The following is a 23,656-nucleotide window of genomic DNA, read 5'->3' on the forward strand; positions in this document are numbered from 1 at the left end:
CTTTACAAATAACTGCACAATGACATGTTTGGATATAGAACTTACTCTTTTTTTTTTTTTAATATATATATAACTTACTGTCATTTTCATGGAAGAAAACATGACCACATTTGTATTACTTGTTTTAGGATTTAAAACCAGAAAATGAGAGATTTACAGGTAACCATCTGTTTACTGTACCATTCCCAAAGCTTTTCTTTGTGTAATTAACAATGACGTGCGGCTACACATCTCATTGTTTACCTCTGCAGTCTAATGCAGCATGTATTGTCTCACTATCCCACAGAAGTATTTCAACATCATGGTGTCAGAAACCTGTATACATGGAGAACAGATATCCAAACTCAGCAGTGAGACAAAGTAATTGTACTCTGATTACAAACCAGATGTTAAAAATAAAGTAGTTTAACTTAAATGACTAGTGATTCAATGACTAACAAGATGGCTTTACATTGAGATTTGCACTAGAAAATATAACTTTCTTTCAAACAGCTTGGAAATATAGAAAGTCTGTCTGGATGTGTGGGTATATATTAGATAAGATTTGGGTTTTCTCCCCTTCTCTTATTTTCTCTCACATTCTCTATTGTGTGTGAACCTATGTGAATGATGGGAGACATATGTAACCCCCATTTCCAGTATTTCTGAATCTTCAGGTACAAGCAAAGGGCTCTCCAGAAGATTAGGGTTGTTTGAACACACAACTGGCCTAGGGCTGATACATCTTCCTCTCTGCAGATGCCGTTAAGTGGTTTGTGTCTAGTTAGCTCTGAATGACAGCAGAGTGGAAGCAAAGAGGTAAGTAAGCCTGAGTTTTCCCACCTATGGAGAGATGCCATGCTTTTCTTAATGCTGTTATCCCCCTATTACCCTGTGTTGCTGCATGCTGGTTCACCTCCTGTTGCATAAAAAGGCCAGGCATCAAGCTTTACAAATTCTTTGCATTTTAATTGTTCACTCCCATTATCTGCTCAAAACTGATCTCTTATTCAAGTCCTTGCTTGATTGGCTACAAGGTGTCTGCATTCATCTCCAGAAAGCAAAGACTAAGGCATCTAATTCACATAGTTGAAATTACTCAGTAAACACAATGGTCTGAGCTGATGTGGAATACAGCCAAGATACTATAAAAGATACCCTCGTTATTCAAGAGGCACCAATAGATGTTTACATGATAAAGAAAGGTTAAGACAAAAGTCTTCAACTCAAAAGACACCCATTCCTCTCAAATGTATATTGCTTATTACTGGCATTTTGTTCATATAACAAAACATTAGAGGCTGACTTAATAGAAGCAGAGTTACTAAATGGTCCACTTACTTTTTAGTTAAGTATTTTATTACTGCAAAAAAAAATTTCTTCAATTTAAAAATGCCCATGCACCTCCTATTCAGCTGTTCAGTCTCTCCAGAGGTAAAATTTCATTGGAGGCTCTGCCTCGTAATAGTGGTTTTCTAAGTGACAGTGACCTGCTGGGCATTTATGCTCTGTCTTGTGCTGAGCTACACCAAGTTTTGTAACACATTTCCCTGCCCGGGAAATATTCAGGATATAGGGGTGGTTTAAAAATGTTTATCTAGATGAGATGATCTCACAAGTTGCTGGAAAGACGGGGCTTAGTGCAATGGGAGGTAAGAGACGACGTGTCCAGTGTGGTGAAGAAGGATTACATATTAGCTCATATAAATAATAATAGCAGGTGTGGGTAATTGCACTTTAGTAGAACTGTATTTGAAAGCAGTTAAGTTGTAGTTTCTTAGCAACTGCTGCTCACAGCCACGTTTTAAGTGGCCAAGGCTTTCAAATTAGGCAACACCCATAGACTGCTATACAACAGCATTAAACAGAGAGAAACACTAAAACAGAAGTGCTTTTACTCTCTGAATAGAAACACAATGGAGGGCCAGAGCCACAGAGGAGGAGAGGAAATATAAAAAGCACAAATTATGTCTACATCTCCATGAACACCTTTTCAGGAAGAGCTGCTTAGGAAGAACTGTCATGGAGAAAGGCATGACCCGTAGCCTACTCAATGCAATGTGTAGACTTCAGGGAATGTTGGCAGGGACATAATTTATATTTAGGTAACTTTGTTATTTTGTTAACACTTTTTGTTATGTCTTTTTCTGCCTATGTCATGCAAAATATATGTGTGTGTGTGTATAAGGGTGCATGTAAGGGATTTTTTTTAAATGGGAATGAGTGTATCTGTATTTACTGTGGAATGTAAATGTTATAATTGTCTGTAGAGCCAGCAAAAAAGATTTTAACCATTTTTTTTTTTTTTCCTCTTTTGAAGCCAGAACATTTTCTGACAATTCATAGGCTTGGATACATTGTCCTGGGGAAAAGTGCTCCAACTCAAGATGGAAAAGCTAATGTATTAGTTAAGGCACTCCCTGGATTAACAAGCTTCAAATTCTGGGGAGGCGCCTTAACTTCTGGCTTACTGTTTTGGTGAGTGGGAATGGCAGTCTGTCTCTTACATGTATGGTATGGCATATTGTGCCCTTATTCCATCTCTGTAAAACTCTTCTTAATTTTTAAAAACAAAACTTATGTATTTAAAAGAACAGTGGAATTGCCTTCTGTATGTTTTAAAATGCTTTAGATATTTCCATATTTTCTTTCAAGTGCAAAACATATTTCTCTGGCCTGACCTTCTTTAACATAGAAAAGACATTTGTGAAAATAACTCATTCTACCATAACGTGCCTCTGTGTCCTTCATGAGAACAGTGTAGTGTTTATTGAGAATGAGATGAGTCGATACAAAATACACACAGTATCAAAGACGGATAAATAGTAATATGGTTCATTTTGTTCAGTTCACTAGCTGTTTAACTTTTATCCTATGTATCCTCATACAACCCCTAGTATGACATAGATTCTAGTACAACCACAGTTAAAAGTCATTTAGTTGTTATGTGATCCAAAACACAGACAGTATTCCCAGGGGCTTCCTATGATGTCTCTACACATTTAGAGACAGTGTTGGATTTGAAAAGAAGAACTTATTTGTCCATGACTGTTTGCTTTTAGATGGCAAGTCTCCAAATATTGTCAGGAAGAGGCTTTTAGCTTTTTAATAACATCTCATTGAAATATCTATCCACCAGCTTTAAAAAAAAACCTGCATGTAACACTTGCTGATCACTTTAATTTATTGAAATGAATCTGATGGTTTTTTTTCTTCTCACATTTCAGTGTTTTATTCCTAACTTGCATATTAATTCTCCTATTTCTTCATGTGACATAGAAAACATCCTTCAGGACTTTGCTGTCTTGTTTTTTTAAATTTATATTGCACAGAGTTGATGAATGCCCATGTTTTTCACTGTGGGATGGTACACAGATGTTACACTGAAGGATATATTTATCAGCTTGAATTTTAGGACCGAAAACACTAAAACTTCATGAACCTGAGTAATAATTAAAGTTGTGTTCAGTACCTTTAATTCTGATGAACATGCTCCTCTGTCTTTCTGCAGGTGTTCATAGATTTTTCAAGCAGAAGTACTGAATTACAAATATGAGTGAACTCTGCAAGTTAATATAGTCTGCTATACACTGAGTCCAAATTATAAAAAATGCCTTGGGATTCAAAGTACCTTGAAACGGAGCAACACAATTTTGGGTATCTCACTTAGGCAGGAGCTGATTTTCCTTTTTATTTCGCAACTGAACTATTAAAGGTGGGTTTAAATGATTATCAACAAATGATCACAGATACTGCCTGATTTATTTATTTATTTATTTGTTTGTTTGTCTTTACTTTGCAGAACAGGAAAGTGTATATTTTAATACTTTTATTAAAAATAAATGATACTATCTTTTTTTAACTCAGTAGCTGTTTCTCAGCTATTTTTTACCATTCCAGTGTATTGTTCTGAGTGATATCCAGAACCCACTTCCATAACTGTCTGTCTTGTTTACTTACACCACACAGACTTTTAAAGCTGTCTTCATTGGCTGATGGCAGTGCACCTATCCTGTAAATAAACATGTTTTTGTAGTTTTAAAGAGGTAATGCTGTCTCTATACAGCCTTTGCCTATTACTGCCAATTAAATCATAGACATTTCATTTCTCTTTTATTGTCTGTAGTCTAGAAATGTAGCAGTGACTCACTGTTATATAAAACAGGTCCATATTTTGCTTCTTAACTTCATGCTTCTTTTCAAAGTATGGGTGCGCCAGCTCTAATGTGCATGTGGCATCATTGGGAAGGAATTTGGAGGCAGAATAAAAGTATTCATTCCTTTCACCAGAATATTCCACCTATTTGAAGATCTTAAAGCAGGCAGATGGGAAATGCTTACAAAAATACAAACCCAGTGGAAGCAGAAAAAGAGCGGGTTGGAATGGACCATCTGTGAAAACTTTTTGAGTATCAGATATAAGACTTGAATAGCTGGCATAGAGAATGAAAGCCTCATTACCTCCAGATGATACATGTGCTGAGTCTGCCTTAAATATTGCAGAACTGTTCAAACTTCACAGCAGTAATTCTGGTAAGTTGGATGAATGGCATTTTCTGAGCTGGATTCAATAAGCTGACACCACCTGAGCAATTAAGCAAAACAAGGCCCCTTCTTTTCATGCCAGCTTATACACAGGATTTTCAGTCTTGCTGTATTGTGCAATTCAGGAAAGCTGACTTTGGTCAGACAAATTTGGCAGGTCCACGAGAATTCCTGAAATTACTTAAGTGAAAAACTAGCTGTATCATTTTACTCCTAGACTTAAAAGACCTATTGGTCTATGAAAACTCATGATACAAAAACATACTATATGATTAAGGACAATTTTTCATCAGTTTGTTTTTCCTCTTTGTTTTTATTATTTTATTCTGATCGAAATATCTTCTCCTTTTTTTTTGTAGATTTATATGGGTGCATACATTTGAAAAAATGAAGAAACAATTGCTTCATTAGTGTTAATGCTAAAGAGCAGTATTTTTTTTTAAACTATTTTTAATGCTCTTATTTGGTAGCAATAAATAGTTCTCAGCCATAGAATCTTTCCCCAAGGTGAAAGAGAGAACAGCTACAAATATGAGCAGGAAGTGATACTGGCTATAAATTAAAGACCACCTCTAAAATGACCTATAGTATTTTGAAAGTAATTTTAAAGTCATCTTGCCTGATTCTCTTCCCCCTATCCTCATGAGATCTTTGTTTGTTGTTTTTTTTTTTCAAGTGAAGTTTTTAAGTGAAGATCCCAGTTTCTGACCAAAAACTTGGAATATGTGTATATAACAACATAATTAGTGAATACAGTATGCGAGCCATTCAAATTGGGATGAAAAATTCTCCACCAGATTTTATAACAGCTGCTGAAGCCATGTGGAAAAGCCTGCTCCCAGCCTGAACATCACGGGAAAGAAAGATCAAAGGATTGTTCAGACTTAACCATGTCTAGAGTAGGGTAAAATAAACAAGAGCAAAAGTATGTTTATTTTTTGAGGTTTCTTAAAATCGTTTTTGTCCATAATTATTTTATAGAGGACCGAAACCTTGTTTTAAAAATTTCGGGCTCAATTTGAAATTATTCACCCAGATTCTCCACAGGAACAAACATGTTGCTATGGAGATGGACCAGAGCAAAGACAAAATATAAATACAGATAGATTCCCCAGAGGAATGTAATTTGAGGCATAAGTACACTGCTTAAACGGTATAAACACTGTCCTGGTATGCCTTGTTTTCTCCATCAAAAATACCCTTAATCCTAAATGATCTGTTGTTGTTCTAGGAATAGCTTTTAAAAGATTAGTCATTCTTCTAATATTTCTTTTACTTTTTTTCTTCCATAAAGGACAATACAGAAACTTTTTTGTTATTGCCTGATAGCAAACCCGTTTTAAAATAAAAGGGGAAATCAGCGATAAAATGCATAAAACTTTGAAGAAAAAGCAGTGGCGTGGGCTTTGCTGATATAAAGAGATCTTGCGTGTTACAAGTTCAATGTTTGTAACAAATGTGTAGAAGCGTGTTTCTTTTTCTTCATTGCTATAAAATATGCTGAGCCCATGTGGAACTTCTGAGAGAGAAGGGGATGAAACTCATACATCTGCCTCTTGGCTCAAGCAAAAAATCATCATTAAACTTCTGGATAAGAGGCCCTCACAATAGTAATTCACCAAAGTGAAAACCCATGCCAAGGTCAGTGTCACATCTATGTTAGATTAAATATCTCATTGCTTATCACTTTTCTTTAGCTCTCCGTAAAAACAGTAAGAATCCTAGCACGTTGTATCCAAAAGGACTGGTTAAAACCCCTCCTGTATTACTTTTTTCTCATAAGCATTGTTTTCACGTCTCATTTTCTGCAAGTAGCTTGTGGAATTCAATATACATGGCCTTTTATAGCATTTCATCTCTGTGTAGTACCAAAACATGAAGAAGAAAATATTCAAGCTATAAATTAAATAGACCTCCTTCACAGATACCCCATTCTTGACATTACATCTGGAAGTTATTAAAGCAAGTGGACTTCAGGGATGTTTTAGAGGCAATAAGGCGCAGATTTCTAAGTATTTCTCTACATCTGTGACCACCAACCAGGTTTTTGAGTGAACTTGACTGTGTTTTATTATATTTCCTCTCTATTGTATCTATGATGTAATATAGATGTGTGTCTATGCTCAGAATTAATCTTGTTAGAGAACTGAAATACTCGGAAGCCCTTCCAAATAACTGCTGGATTTAATAAGAAGTAGGCACCAATTTCCCTTCTCCTTCTGTATATGCACAAATACCTCTTCTTTAATGAGTTCCAGTTCCTTGAGGACTTAATTGTTCAATATGAGTTTTCTGGATTTCTTACATTTCAATTTCTAAAAATATGTTTTCAGAACACATTGACAGTATTTTAAAAAGTGGTCACTAATGTTTGATTGAGATGGACTGTTACCCCCTCATTCAATTCCGGAGGTATTTTGTTAAAACAATTCCCTTAGAAGTTCAGAAATATTTGAGCCTTTTCTTTACCGAAACACTAGCTGGGCTATTAGGGACTCGCACTTAGGAAGTCTCTCACTAGTATGGTCAGGTTTAAAAGAAATATTTGTATGTTTGTGAAGTCTAGTAATAGTGAAAGCTTAATTTCCAAGAACTACAAATGTTCCCAGTACTGTCTGAAACAGGCTAACTTTTGCATGTGACGTAAATGGTTTGCTCCATAGAAACAGAGAAGGAATTGACTGAAGTTTTGGTGAAGTTTAAAGGGTAACTAAGTTTCTGCAACCAGGGTATAACTAAGAGCTTAAACAGGAGGGGAAAACATTAATGCTGTGTAAAAGATAATTAGTTTGAAAGTTTTGCGTTTATTGAAAAAGCTATATATATGCCACAGACAGACAAGAAAAATAGGGAGCAAAAATAAACATGGCAAATCTAACCTCTGGGAACTAGTAAGAGTCACAGCTATATTAAAATCCCATCAAGAAAATAATGCATGCTCCATGCTACATAGATGACAAATCAGTGTGTGGTTACAAGGTTCTCTGGGCAGAAGCAATGCATTAAAATGATGGCACTCAGGCAAGCTGAGCTACTATATTCAGAACAAATGCACTTTTAGTGTGAGCAAGAAAGACATTAAAACCAGATGTTTATTTCTAAATAAACTGTGGCAACACCATGTATTCCAGAGCATCTCAATTTTTTTGGTGGCGATAGAGTATGGCACAAAAATGAGATATTGCAATATTGACAACATAGAATAATATAACTGAAAGCCTGGGAGCCAGGAATGAGAAGGTAAGAGGTGATGCTGGAGCTTCTCTTGCATTGCAGAGAGTGAGCTCCCCTTTTCATTCCTCTGCTGTCACTGGTGGCACTGGTCTCCCAGTCAGCAGCAAGGTCTCCAAGGCTGATCCTGGGTGCTGTCAGGGTGCATGAAGAGCCTGCCAGGTGTTTGCACAGTGGCACAGTTGGATTTCTTGTGCTGTTTCTGCAGGGTCAGAATAGTTCCTTAACTGAGTAGTCTCAAGGTAGAGGCTTTTTGGAATAGATGGTCCTCTGTCCCTCTTAGGCAGATGTGTATAGACAACTGCAAGCTGGCATACTTCCTTCAAAGCAGACTTTAGAGGCCAGTCTGGCTTTTGTTGAAAACTAGGACATGAGAAGCATAGTGATGGCTGCCTTTCTGCTCTTGCATATTCATTTTCTGCTGCCTCTAAAAAGTTTCAGCAAAACATGCAGTTTGGTACATATGAAACCTGAAGCAAGTTTCTTGGAAATCCAGGTATGAATAGTCTCTTTACATATTCTCAACATGGAGAGAGTTTTTAGTCTTTTAATTTTAAAAAGTGCATAAAGCTACCACAAATGGAGGTTCTTATGTTACTTGGAGTATGTGAAAACAGAATACTTTATAAAAACAAACCCACAAGAAGGCTTTACCTGCCCCCACACACAGTTATGTGCAATGACCGAAAAAGCTCCCCCACACTGAAGCATGCAGCAAACTATTTTGCACACAGTGTTGGTGATAAGCAAAGCAATCGTAAGAGACAAAGTCATATCTGAAGATGAAATCTAAACTAATGAAATACAAATGTCTTACCAAATGGAAAGGAATTAAGTAGAATCTTTGAAAAGGAAATGACGGTTAAGTGACATCTAGTGATATTAATGCTTGTCTAGATTTTTCCGTCAAAATATGATGTCAAATATTGGTTTGGGGGAATCCACATTATACTTTAAAGGAAAATTGGGTTTGTGCAGGTGTTCAGATTTCTACTGGGAAAATCCAAATGATATACATAATTTTGGGATTTAGCAGTTTAAAATTTACTTAAAATTCAAAGTGCATTGCAAGGACATTTTGGTTCACCTTGGAATAACAGAAGTGAATAAAACTGAGAAAAGCAACATGTAGTCAAATATGAAAAATGTAACTGGAGCACAATTTTACCATTAAATAAATCCCAGGGGGAACCTTCTGCTCTTAAGCTTGTTGCAATTTGATTACTTTAGATCTTTAAATATTTTATAAAGGCAAGTACACATGCTCTCTACTTTCTAGATGTAAATACTGAAGTCCTGAACTGACTATGGCACATTTATTATGTTAGCGACAGAGTCATGAAACAAACGTATTTTTATTCTCTGTATCCAGAGCCCCAGGGACTAGAGGCTATAATGAAAACTCTGAAGAAATTAAGTGGTATCACTTTTCTTTAAGACTGAACTTTTGCTAGGATGATGAAAACAATACAAGATCATTTAATCAAATAAAAAAAAAAAAAGCAAAACCAAAACCAAAATAAACAACAAAACAAATAAACAAACACCAGAATTTAAAATATTTCTAAATAATAATTAGAAGACCTTGTTTTCCTACAACTGCTCTTTCACTTGCATGAGTTTCTTACAACTGCACCTTCTCTTGCATGGGAGCATTAGTCCAAAAAAACCCCACTGTAAAATATCTGAAGTCATATAATGAAGTATTATTTCAAGGCAAGGGTCCAATGTCAGAACAGATTTGATTCAAAGCAAGCAGTATAAATTCTGATGCTGTAACAGGGCCATGAGATTGAAGCCACTGAGAATATTATTCCAGATATATCAAACAGAAGACAATAAATGTATCAACAGGTATTTCATAATTAGATGTCCTATATGCAAATGATCAGTTTGGAGTGTAAAAATATGAGAATCTGGAGCAATCAAGTAGACTCTTTTCACATTATGAGCAATTCTGACAGCAGATGACCACTCAAATAACCAGTCAGTCTCCCCAGAACTTTCACATCTCTCCCCCATTTTTGTTTTCAGCTTTTCAGTTCCCTGTCTACCTCAGTTATAACCTTTTCTACTTGTCTTTTTTAGGTTTTAGCAGTTTGATATGTTACAATTTATTTACCAGGTACAATTCTGTCTTGAAACTTTGACACCAATAAAAAATTTCAGTTTGTGCTAAACCAAGGGGAAAAACACAGTTCTTTAATACTAAGCCATAACTTCTCTATTCCAAAGGACACTCATTGCTCTACTGCCGAGGAACAAACATATGGTAACTACACAAGAAAACTGAACAGGTCTTTTCTACTTCTTAAACTGCACTTTTTGTTTTGTTTCATTTCATTTTGTTTGGTAAAGGGGTAAGTGTTGTGGGGTTTTTTTTTTGTTTTTTTTTGCATTTAATCCAATGCAAAGCTGTCACCACGCACGACTGGGCATGATACCCTTTCCTGTGATACATAACATGAGCTAATGATGTCCTGCCCAAAGAATTTCTTGGGAAGAGCAAGCTGTCAGCATGATTACTGAATGCCTGCTTCACAATGTTTTGACTAGGAAAAGCTCATGTTTCCTTATATTAGTACAAAACACAAATCATCTAAATCAAGGACTATTGCAGAAATTGGAAGGGTTCATGCTCTTTATAATAAAATTTGCTTCCAAACTGTCTAGAAAGGTAAATGCAGATTTGGCATTGGGAGGAGGTCAGTGTATGATCAGTGAAGCTGGAAGCTGGAGCCATGATGAAATGCCATATTTTGTGTATACATGCCTTTTGTGCAACAACGCAAATAAGGTGAGCAGGACAGCTGGACATTTTCCATTGTGAAGTTTTTCTGTTAGAGAAACCTAATCTTCTGAAAATTGAAATATTCTAGGGATCTGTAGACACTTGTTTGGCTTTTTTACAAAATGAGTTTTGTTCCTTGGCAGTTGACCTTGGCAGCAGGATCCCAGAGTTTTCATCAATTGGTTCTTCAGAAACTTGTGGCTTCCTGAGTCCCCAGACCTCAGTCCTTCGAGGCCACTTCAATGCACGGTGTGAAAGGACTGGGAAGCTCAGACCCCCTAGGAACTCACTGTCCAAACACCCACCCACTTAGGAGCCAGGCATCATAGCCTAGGCTTCAGAAGCATGGACTCAGCTCTTGAAATGTTTTACCTTTTTAAAAATTATAGCTTCTAGACTTCCATTTAAAAAGAAGTCAGCAGCTTTCAGAATTTCATCTTGATTTGTGATTCTTAAGAAGAAATGATTTTTTTGTGTGTGTGGAAACAGGACTGTGCTTCCTGACCAGCTTCAAATAGAAACATTGCTGTAAAAATGACCAGAGATAAATGATAGGAAGACAAAATGAAAAAACAAAAACAAAAACAAAAAACAACACCCCCCCCCTCCATATATGAAACAATATCTAAGGCAAAAGATGGGAAGTCTACGTGGAGATGGACAAGCTGGAAATTATTATTATTAAAATTGATCAGCTGAGTATTAAATGCAAGACAATGTATTAGTACTAGCATGACAATACAGCTCTTTTAAAATATTCATAATAGCAGGTAAAATGGAGCAATTTTGTATCTGTGTTTTCTTTTTGTATTTTTCATTTGCATCATCATGTGTTGTATTCAGCCTAGAACTACATGTTCACATAGCATTTATTAATATAATACTGAGGGCAGGAATACTCAAAAAAATATAGTCCTCCTAGGGTGCATCTAAAGATTATCAGATTTTTGGAAACAAACCCAGGGGTGAAATTCTGGCTTGATTTGTATCAGTGACTATTATTTTTAATGTGACTATTATTGCATTCTATTTTCTCAAGTGTTATCCAGATCTATGAAATTAATTAGTCTTATTATCCTCTTTTGGAGTCAGCAGATCTCATTCATTACCTTCAAGGTGACCGCTAGGACTTCAAGCCCTCACCTCTAGCTTTCCGATGTGTCTTTTGGCAATAGTCAGGTGCTGGACCCTGTCTTTCTCTGGGCAGCCTCCTTTCTGGTTCCAAAGACAAGACATTCAGTACAGACTTTGCTGTGTTTTCCTCTGCAGCCCATTTAAGCCTAGGGATGCTGAACCTCTGGGATTTTATCACTCTTTTAGTTCAGCTGTCTCTTGAATTCTTCCTCTTTCAGTTCTTTCTATTCTTTCCTATGATTTCTTTAAACTTTTATAATTTTTCTGTTTTAGCCATGATGCAGTTTTTCATCCACACAGCTTTCCTGTGAGAGGGGTTCCCTAGACTGTGATTATAATGTCTGCCATTTTATACAGAACTCTCCTGAGAAATCCCATTTTCATTCTATGCAGTAGTCATTCTTCTGCTCTCCTTGCTGGCCACCAATTTGACATGTACTTTGTGACTTGCTTAGTCATCATCTAATTCATTTGACACTGCAGTTTATTTAGCATATACTTGTTGTGGGGATTTCCCAATTTCTCAGTCTATTCATCCTGACCAATAACATTTAAAATAACATTGTTGTTCACAGTCATTATCCATCAGTTGAAGTATTCCAATTTTTGTATGATCTTTTAAACATCGAATCACGTATTTGAATGCTTGTGTGATCTTTATATAACTGAATTTTACTGGGCTTTTTTTTTGTTTTTCTCATCATGTCATATAATACTTCTGCCAACCAATTTTAAAACCATTTTCTTCTAATGTAGATTTCTATAAGTCTAAATAATTTTTCAGTTATTTAGTTTCAGAGAATAGTATAATCATAGCCTTGCAGAGAATTCTGCTGGAATGAAGCCTCAGGAGGCATCTAGTCCAGCTTCCTGCTCACAGAAGCTATGAGGACAGACCAGGTTGCTCTGGGCTTTGTCATGATCTTGAGAACAAAGGATGGAGATAAAAAACTCTCCTCTTAACCAGACGACCTGTTCCAACTGACTGTCTGTCCTCGTGGTGAAAGTTTTTCCTGATATCTAGTCTGAACTTTTCTTGTTTCAATTTCAATTTTTTCATTGTCTTTCATCTTCCCTCCCCCATTTCTATAAAGAGCATGGCTCTGTCCTCTAATTTCCACTCCCTATTCTCATAGGTAGTCCCTTTGAAATCCTCTCAGGAGGATATTTCCCTTTTATTTGTTCACATGTGGACACTGAACTGAAACTTTTGTGCTATTTTGTCATTGACCATCATCTTAAAAATGTAAACTAATTCCAGTATTTGTGATTTTTCTGTTGCTTTACCCTTGCTGCAGTTGCATTGTGTCCTTTGCGTGCCTTTTCACACAGAAGTCAATAAATGTACTCCAGTCAGCTCTCACAGGATTGCTTTGCCATGTTTTAGACCATTTGCTCTTATCAGGAGGTAGTCAGATTGGGAAATAATAGCACTGTTGTTGCATTTAATTAAGCCTTCACCTCTAGCTTTTCAATGTGTCTTTTGGCAATAGTCAGGCGCTGGACCCTGTCTTTCTCTGGGCAGCCTCCTTTCTGGTTCTGAAGCCAAGACATTCAGTACAGACTTTGCTGTGTTTTCCTCTGCAGCCCATTTAGGCCTAGGGATGCTGAACCTCTGGGATTTTATCACTCTTTTAGTTCAGCTGTCTCTTGAATTCTTCTTCTTTCTTTTCAATATTATGCATTTTTGACATTTTGTTTTGTTTTTTTTCCCAAATAATTTCAGATAAAGATTGAGATATCATGTGTAATGTGAACTTCATAATCTAACCAAGCGTATTTTTGTTTGTAAAACATAGTTTTTCTTCTCTTAGGCAGACAATGTGCTGTACCTGATGTGTCACAGCTGCTCGAATCTGGTCATAGAGCACCACATTTTTATACCTTCACCTTAGTTTAGAACACCTTCCCTTAACAGGGAAAGTACTAGAAATGAAGTTTCTATATACAGTTTGCAACATTTTCTATACATAAAATTGTTCCTTAAAATTCCTTAGGCCAACCTTCTGAGGCATATCTAAGAGATTAAATAGCTAAGAAAACCTAAAACAATTTATAAAATTAATCTTCTCCGATGTCCCTACCTAAGAAAAAAGTCTGCCTTTCCTGGTCTGTACTGTAAGTCTCCCCACTTCAGGAATTCTGGAGTCAGGATTAGCAGAGTGATATGTGCACACATATAAAATACATTGCTCAGAGAAGTTGGATCTGTCTCATCCATTGTCTCTCCACTGCTATACTGAATGAACTGTAGAAAATTACATCAGGATCTTCACGAGGACTCAGAATATCCTGTTGTTGACTTTGGTATGTGTGGATGTGAGACCTCATCAATAGCTGATGGACAGTTCTTTCTTTTCCTTTGTCTATAAATACAACAGTGTTGCACCTTAGAATCAAACCCTGAGATGTGTGAGAGATTTAGCAGGCAGGTAGTTTCTGCATGCCATCTGTTTTTACACATAAAAAGGGCAAGTTATAATGAGCTCTACAGATTTTTGACCAACATGCTGGAAAAGGTTTACTAAAAGTGGCAGCAAGCTGGTCATGAAACTGTAGGGGAGCTACTTTAAGTGCAATTTGTCCTTCTCATCAGGTCTGATTAGCCACTTCATTAATTTTAGGCCCTTGCTGTGTTTTTGCTCTGTATAAATTCCCATTACAATTCTCTTAAATCATAAGATAATTACTTCTTTTCAGAAGGTCACCCAGTAGGTGGCACTCCCCCTCTGACTTAAAACTGAACCAGAAGCCAAGAGGGGAGAGCTCATGGCAGACACAGGACAAGGCTGACGTGTCAAGCCTCACATCCTTGGCGGCAGACCTGTGCCTTCTACTCCATCCCTGCTTTCCGTCACAGCACAGCATCAGGGCAGCTTTCATGACTTTTCTGTTGCCCCATTGCAGGGGAACCTTTCCAGATTTGTGTCCCTCTCTAGCAGCTTTATGCTGTGGTTTCTTCCCTATTGCATGGTCTGCTGCATAATCTAGAAAAAAAAGGCTGAAAAGTCAGACTGGCACAAAGGAAACTGGAAGTAGCACTGACCAGAAAAGAGCTGGTGAACTTAGCTGAAGTGCAACGTGAAAGTCTGTAAAGTGCATGCCTGAAGAAGGCTAAGATAAGCTTGGCATTTGAGTGAATACAGATAGATTGACATGCATACACATCTGTCCCAAGATGTATAATTTACATCTCACTCTTCAGTAGGTTTTTGTGACCTTTTCAATATTTCAGGTTTTGTATAATTAACATATTTCTTCTGGTTAGAGAGGCTGAAAGGTTAGAAAGGTTGAAATCAAAGATAAACAAATCTCTCCATTGAGTCAACCGATTGAAAATGCACACTGTGACACAAATTAAAATTATAATTAATGGAGAATATGAGGCAGAAAAAAGCATCCAATACAAAACAAAATGTCAAGTACTTAGAAAAGTTGATTGTGAGGTTGCTTCTCAGCCTCAGAGTTTCTCTGTATTTTGGTGACTTTTATCCTTCCACCTTTCTTTTTTTCCCATTGGGAAACACCTCAGCTCTCTTCTACGTTCTTCATTTCACTGCAAGTTTTGTTCTTTCTGCACCTCCAGCAACTTTACTATTCCCAGCTCCCAAAGGAATGTCCTGATGGAAGACCAAGGTGACCAAAAGTTGTCTGCCATGTGAAAAAGTGAAGTTTTAGGTTTTAGCAAACAGACTGCATGATAGTAGCATGCAGTACACAATTAATCTAATAGTATATAATTTCTTCATCAAGGCATGTTTGAAGTAACAAAAAATGATACTTCAGTACAAGCTCTCGTTTCTTCACAGCAAACCCCATCACAATAAGCTTGTCTTCAACTCCCATGTAGATATTGCTAGAGGCCTCCTCTGCTCTTTCCTTGCTTAATCTTATTCCCTACTTCTTTTCACCATGCACCCTTCCATAGCCTTTTACAAAAGAAATCATACATGGCCAAATCGTACAGGAGTTTTAAAGTTAAGATAGGCTTTTAGATACATCTTCTACATTGGCACACACCAGAGGAAATTATCTTTGATATAGCAGAGTGAATATTCCTTACAACCTCAGTAGAGCTACCACTTTGTTTTCTGAATTGAAGATATACTTCAGAATAAAAGAATACAATTCTTCATTCCTGAATACAAATTTTAAAGTCTAATGACTAATCATGCAGCTGAACATTCATATAATGATAGGCCATTCTAGTAATGTTTTTATTCTCTTGATTGTTCTAGATCGTTCTTCCTTCCCTGCATGTGTTCAATAAATTGGTGCCTGACATTATGTTTTGCAGTTTGTTTAATGCATGGAAAACCAGGCTTACGAACTACAGAAAACCTGTATTTGATAAAGATGCATCAGACATTGCCATATTAGAGACTTAAAGCCACTGTCTAGAGTTAAAGGACTGACAGTTTGAGTGGTACAACAGGATTTTATTTTTTCATAAGACTCTGGTGAAGTGCTGAAGTGGTGTGTGTATATGTAAGAGTATGCATTTTCTGATACTGGAATCAGAAATCCTTATTTCTGATGGACAGTAATTACTCTTTTACCATTCATGGATGGGCTTTTAGGGCAACAACATGTGTGTCCTTTATCACAGTCACCAAGAAAAATGAATAAACAAATTGTGGTACGGCTGACAGCTATGAAGAAAGGGATCAATTGTAGCACATTTTCTACTTGCTGAGTTAAGTATTACATACATGTCATATGTTTGTGCATGTGTATATGGCCCAGTTCTTTCAGTATGTAAACTCTAAATGAATTCTAAATTGATGCTAAATAAAGTCGAGAAAATGCTGCCACAAACTGAATTATTCTGTCCCAGGTAATATGCCAAAAACCAGAGAACTACTGGTGTTGTTTCTATTACAGAGTCATTACTGTCTAACTCACGCTCTCAAAATAATAAGCCATAGCTCATTTTCCTGGAACTGAAATGATGTTTTAATTTGCCTGTAATTTTTTAATCTTTTACATTTTTTAAAACTTTTCTCAATCTACATAAACTGGATACACACACCTGTGGGTACCTTCATATATTTACGTCTAAGTATGTGAAAGTCGGTTAATAGTTCTTACTTTTCCACATATATATATATCTATATTAATTCCAGAGGAAAATCACTCCCAGTTACACACACCCAAAATGTCTGTTTTCCATAGCCTGTCTGGCAGAAAATACTTTGTTCTGTTGGGACCATGATAACAGGGAGCTATATGAATTCTTTCAAACCTGCATGCATATTCTCAGTCTTCCATTTATAATGACCTATCTTGTATTTCAGTTCTTTCAAAATTATCTGATTAAACAGGTTTGTCATGACAATTACAAGTAGCCTAGTTTTGTAGTGTTTATCTTGTACTAAATTCCAAGTTAGTATCTTAACTCTATTTATGGGCAGTGTCTTACTTTCAAGGATAAAGACTTACAAGTCTATAATTATAGTTTGTATAATTTCATCATTTTTTTCCCAGCAAGAACAAATATGCAGATTACATGTACAATGCTTCATTAGCAGTCTTATAAAAAAATATCTTCAATATCTGACTGCATTAATTTTTTAAAATTATTTTTTCTTATGATCTGTAAGATAGAAAAGTCTTGTTATCTACAGTTTACACACTGAAAAATGGTAGAAAACATAGACAAGAGAGATTAAGGTCTGACTTTCAAATGGTTTTAGGTTTTTTTTTTTTAAATATTTAAAATGTCTGACTTGTTCAAGATCGTATGGGAAATATAGAGCAAAGCAAGGTCTTGGATTTCAGGATAGGGTACTTCACACATTGTATAATAGGCTAGGTAATGTACTGCTAGAAGAGACAGCTGAAATCCCCTTAGGGAAAGGAAATAAAAAAGAAAAAAGGAACCATATCTTTTGCAAAAAGTTGTTAGCCATATGAAGGTTTGAACTTGCATTCAGTTCCCACTAATTTTTTTGAGAATTGAAAGTACACAGTATTTTGCAGGACTGTTCACCTAGAAGATTACTTCAATGTTTTGCTCCCTGTGCTGGTCCTCAGAAATGTATGAGCACTTTTTATTCTGCCAAATAAACGCATGCTACAGGGTACAAGCACTCTTCCAAACAGTTTTTACTCAAGAATTGCACCTTTTTATCTGAATAAACTGAGTTATCTACCCAGATTTATCCTAACTTCTTTCTGAGAATTTGACAAGTCACTTGATTAAAGATCAATTTTTCAAAGCATCCCTGTCCCAATGCTTCCTCAGGTCTTAGACTCACCGTTTTTCATATGTATGTGTTTGAGTCTGTTTCCAACAACAAAAAAATGAAGACTTTGCATTTTTTCTTTCTTAATTTCAGATCAGACACAGGAAACAACAAACACAATGCTGAATTCAAGGTTTTGCAAATGCAAAAGCTTAGACATAAAGCTATACTAGAAGAATTCTTACAGTAATCTTATGAACTATTCAGAAGGTTGTATTATTCCAGGGACTACAGTTCATCAAAACAAAAATTAAACATGTAAATCCTGTACATTCTTACTAGGATGCTGGCTAAATGAGAAATATGCAGAGGTATTACCAGCCTTTTACTTGACAAAGTTTCCTTCTCAGGACCAGAATGACACCACTATTTGCTACCTTTTTTTTTTTTTTTCCTACCTGTTAGAGAAATCAAAGTTTTCCATAACTCAAACCAGAAAAAAATAAAAAGGTGTCGATTTCTTATATGAGATGCTGATATCCTGATGATGGGTGAAAGTACAATATTTAATGTGCAGAGAGCCTGTAGTCTCTTGGTTGTTACTATTTCTAGGGCTAAAAATTACAAAATAGTCTTTGATATTCTGCACATTACCTATATGGCAAACATTAATTCACCAGGTGAATAGCATATATACTTTCTGTTCTGCTCTAACAATAAAATTACCAACATACATTACCTTTCTAAGTGTTTAACTGCATTTCAGTTATTTTGTTATAACACATGGTCCTTTAAATCCTGTGAGACTATTGTCACTTTTGAAACTGCTGAACTAAAGAAGTAGTAGTGGTTGTACAATGTGCTCTACTATAGCATCTTTCACTTTCATTTTATATCTAGGCTGCACTTTGGAGGGGCAGCCTGTGAATTATACATTGCATTGACAGTCACACATTAGGTAGGCATGACTGTAAACTATTACTTGTAGGTATTCTCATGATTACAATGCGTTTTTCTCCTTTTGCTGTATTGCAGGCTGAGCAGCTAGGCAGGCGACTGGGGATGGCTGCTCCTTCTCTGGCTGCCAGGGAGCCTGAGCAGCAAAAAGCTTCTCTCTAAGGTAAAGCAGCTCTGCGTTATTTTACATCCTAATGACAAAAGCAAGCTGGAATTTAGTTCATTTTTGAAGGCCTCTTTTGTATATTACCTCCTTTGATGGAGTCTTGAACAGGAATGAAAGAATTTTATTTGCACTGGTTTTATAGCAATTTTACTTTATCCATGGACTGATCTGTAAACAGTAAGGAGAGTAACACAATGTCCTCATACAAAACAGTATTACCATACTTTAGTGGGAGATCTGCCTCCAAAACCTGTAACAACTCTGACTGACAACTGTGACTTTTTTCCGGCACTGAGACCTCTGATGAAAGACTGCAAAAGAAAGCCAGCACTAGAATTGTTTTCCTGTAAATGGAGAAGTTTCCAAGTGCTAATCATGCTGAAAAAAAAAGACATTTTAATGGAACACCTGTCTTGTTACAATTAGCTCCTGAAACCAATGCTTTCTCTTTCAAAGTGACAAACTGTCCCTACAAAGCACATAGTAAGCATTTAAAAAAACCCAAATACATAAAAAACAAAAACCGAAACTACCAAAACAAATAAACAGAAAAACAAAAAAATGGGTATTTTTACTGCCAATAATTATGAGAGACCTTCCAAAGCTTTCCCATCCTGTTTAATTTAGCTAGTATTTTAAAGCACAGATTCCAGAACTGTGGTCTGCAGACCACTGGTGGCCAATGGCTGGTCATACTGGACATTGAAATATATACACAAGTCAGATTTTGATGCTAAGAGGTTTTCTGTGAGAAACTTGGAATATTGATAGCAGTCTCTAGTTCTGATCAGCACTAAAGAGCTTTAGTCACCCAGAGTTACTGGATAACCAGGAACCAAACATACATTAAAGCCACCTTAACTGTTTTCCTGAGCATTGACTTGTACACTGAAAGTTATAATTTCCTTCCAACATTCATTAGCACAAGGAAAAGGTGCTACAGTTAACATCCCATAAGGCCTGGCAAGTATGCCATTAAATTTGAGAAAATTGTGTTCTCTCCACCAGATTAAGACTGTAGAGAGTTGGTCTGCATGCCCACTCCTCTCTACCATTCCTGACTCCATTGAAAATGTATGTCACAATATCAAGGGCTCAGAAGTTGGGAAAGATTGCAGCTAAGATTCTTTTTGTGCACGGTTACATGATTTCAAAGTATTTTTACCTCTGTTTCAGAAGGCAATTTCTTTCCAGATCCTGATGACCCATGGGATTAACAGGTCTCAAATCCTGTTACAGGTCTTTCAGTGAGAGGCATTTCAGGTAACCCCAAGTGTCCTCATTCTCCCCTCTCCCCCCTTTTTTTGTGGGTTTCTCCTGGAATATAATTATTATTAGACAACGGAGCAGATGCAGATCTGAAACAGGTATCCCCCGTATATTTGTAGACTTTCTGGAACAACTCTAGCATCTTTTTGCAGTCTATCTGGCAACAATCAAGTATGCACCTTGAGTTTTATCTTTAGTCAGTATTATGAAAACACGGAAAATCTGCTCTGGAGCAAGAAGAAAGTTTTTCTTTCTCCCTTAAGACGATGTGCAGTCTGAACATTAAAGACAATGATTGAAAAAGAAGCAAAAGGATGCATGAACTCTGCTAACTTAGAGATGTTTAAAAATGGTTCAATTGGATAACTGGGCAACATAATTTACAAACCCCAGGGAAGATTTCCATTTGATGGGAAGGGGTACCATGGCAACAGAGACTCTCCTCTTGTCATCCTTGGCTCCTGAAGCTGGTGAGGTTACTACAGCCAGCCAGTGCTGCTGTGAGCCCCTCAGGTATCCCACTTTGCCCATGATGGTGTCATGACTTGTGAGGAAATCCTGTTGTGTGCCTTCTGCATTCACCGTGTTTAGTTAACAATGCTATTATAGGGGAGTGAGTGATAAATGATGCTTAACATGATACTAATGCAAAAAAATCAGCCTTCATGTATTTGTAAGAGCTCTTAAGCCTGATGGGATTTAAAGTGGGTCCTCAGGTCTTTTTAAAAAAGAAAAAAGTAATTTTAAGTCTGCCTTACTCTTAATCATTGCCTGAAAAGTGTATTGTCAAGAGAAGTCTCCGTAACAAGCATTTTTTGGATGCACCTCACTCAGTTATCACATGGCCCTACCAAGCCTTTCTACATTTTTCATCCCATTAAAAATTCCAGAGTTGATTTATTTCAGCCCTTTCTCGCAAACTCTTCAGCTGTGTTAGCACAGTGTTGTCTGTACAAACCATCCCTGGCCTGCCCTTTGTTGCTGTAGTATATTAGGCCAATCTTGGTGCTATAAATTCTCTTCTTCACAGGCTTGGCCATGTTTTTGTCTCAAATACTCTTCTGGCATTTATGTGATCCTTCATTTTTCATAGATCATAAAGGTAGAGGGGATTGTTGTGATCGTCTGTTTTGCCCTTCCAGATAAAACACTTTACTTTTTTTTTTTTTTAAAAAAAAAAGACTGCACTTGAACCATAAAACTTTGCTTGTGCTGTAAGATCTGTCTCCGACCTCTTTGATAGCTCTTGGTAGGTTTCTTGTCCAGGAATGCCAGGCAAATATTTTAATATAATACTTTCCTCACTTTCTGGACTCTTGTCTGTCAGCACTATTTCTGATAGTACTTCACTAGTAAAGATCTGCATAGCAAATTGTATGGCTTATCACAGGTGGCCACATGACAGGCCTGCTGACTACTCTTCAGGTTATCACCTGCAAGAAATCGTAGTGTGCAGCATCTCTCTGCCGTGCTTTCAAAAAGCTCCATTCCTGGAACAAATGCTGCTAGGCAAAACACGCCTGATTTACATCTGCTTGTGTAAGTTCATGTTTAGTTGAAATATGTAAGTCAGTGATAGATTGTCTCTGTTTTTCAAGTATATTAATTATTGATCCAGAATGTAAGTTTTAAAATAATTTTATGTAAACTAAAGCAAAGCTTCCTTAGGGTTTGAAAATACAAGGTTTTAGAAAATGCTTTAGAAACTTCTTTTCCACTTCTGTTTTCCTCATCAATAATATTTAATTCTACTTCTAATGATAAACATACATTTTTCATTTGAAATATGAGTTCACTGACTGAAATGTAAATAAAAGCAGAATATGCTTTTATTTCTAATTGTATTATCGTGTTACAAGGAGACTGTCAAAACACATACGCTTTTCTGGTGATTGGGTACACTATGTTCCCAGCCTTGTATTTCATGGGGAAAGATCTGCTGTTTCCATAGGAAAATAAAAATAAAAAAAAAAAAGTTGGCAAAAGAACATGTTCTGGAATAGAATTATTCCACTATTCAACTAATGTGAGTTTCCAACCGTTTTTGTGTGTGCGTGTGGAATAAAGCCCTGTTATAGCAGCTTTTTTATTGCAAAGCTTTGAAAGTATGACTCATGGGTGTTGCCCATGGAAACGTTTGTAAAAGATGTTAGAGTATTTTTTTGTTTTCAAGTTCTCTGTTAACCCTGATTTCAAATGTTTATATACGGATCACATTCAGTAATCTCTTGATTCAAATCATCTGAAAGTAAGCTGATGTGGATAAAAATCACTTCATCATCACATTTTTTGTTCAACTTTCCATATGACATCTGTTACAGAATAGAGACCATTTTTAAAAATAGTGCATGTTACTGTAGAAATTTAATTTTAACCACTTTTTTTGTTTAAACAGCTGACATAAGAAAAACATGTAAATACACACTTCACTTAAATACAAACATTGAAGTTAAACATATAGCTAAAAGCTTTTATTCCCCAGAGGTTAAATTAATGATGATTAACAGTACCACTGTGAATTTAATGGTCACTGACTAACTAGGATAAGGTCTTTATAGAAAATGTAACCACACTTAAAAAAAGATCATAATATTAAGAAAGTTGTTAAGGTATACAGAAAGTCATTATACATGCTGAAATGACCACTTATTTTATTAAGAAACATGTCAGTAACAGCCAAATACTCAAAATCAAAGCCTGAGCTGCCATTAACTCCTGAACTTATAGAACAATGCAAAGTTTTTTTATCTTGTATAAGAGGGCTACTGCTGGTCTTTATGGTGAGTATCGACTGAGTAAAGGATAGTTTAAAAAGAAATCAGAAGGTGAAGAAAGGGGACAGGGAGAAAAATATACCTTTCATACTTCATAGATGTAACCAGATTTTCTGTTTAGACCAGAAAACCCTGAGATGTAGCTCTTGGCTTTTTAGTTTTTCGAGCCACCGTGTTCCTGGGAATGGAAGGACAAAGAAAGGACAGGTCATTTCTTAGTCTGCTAATTAGGTAAAATAGTGTTTTATCTCTAACAAAGTGTTCAGTTAAAGAAACAAAAAAAAAAATCTGTTGAAATTATGATTTGGCATCATACTTCTGTCTGTCTGATTCATCAGTATTTTGCTGATGTTTAGAACCACAAAGACGTATTTCAGTTCTGGTAATGTTGCTCTTTCTCATGAAAATGAACCTGAAGCATTTGGCAGGACATCTCCAAAAGTAAATAAATAGTAAGGTTGTTTCCTTTAACAAGAAATAGCTCTTTTCCTGGTTTCCTGCTTTTCAAAAAACAATAAAAAGTGAGAGCAAGTAGCAATTACAGCAAGGATGGCCTATGTCATTTGAGAACTTTACATGAAGCACTGAGATAGAGGTGGATCTTGTGGTGAGGTTAGACTAT

At 36.3% G+C, this 23,656-nt stretch overlaps 1 long non-coding RNA gene across 3 annotated transcripts; it reads left to right on the forward strand.

Moving 5' to 3' along the window:
• Positions 1-649: 649 nt before the first annotated feature.
• Positions 650-22,195, forward strand: LOC139827275 (uncharacterized). 3 transcript variants are annotated; one of them, XR_011737734.1, is made up of 7 exons: positions 1,715-2,084; positions 2,300-2,457; positions 3,491-3,694; positions 4,270-4,512; positions 5,201-6,165; positions 18,904-18,988; positions 20,186-22,195. It is a non-coding gene; the product is annotated as an uncharacterized lncRNA (long non-coding RNA). The 3 variants fall into 3 exon arrangements; XR_011737735.1 differs by lacking the exons at positions 1,715-2,084; positions 18,904-18,988; positions 20,186-22,195 and adding an exon at positions 650-798 and having other exon boundaries at positions 5,201-6,750; XR_011737733.1 differs by lacking the exons at positions 18,904-18,988; positions 20,186-22,195 and having other exon boundaries at positions 5,201-6,750.
• Positions 22,196-23,656: the final 1,461 nt, after the last annotated feature.

Source organism: Patagioenas fasciata, chromosome 2 (genome assembly GCF_037038585.1).
Source record: "Patagioenas fasciata isolate bPatFas1 chromosome 2, bPatFas1.hap1, whole genome shotgun sequence".
NCBI classification, from domain to species: domain Eukaryota; kingdom Metazoa; phylum Chordata; class Aves; order Columbiformes; family Columbidae; genus Patagioenas; species Patagioenas fasciata.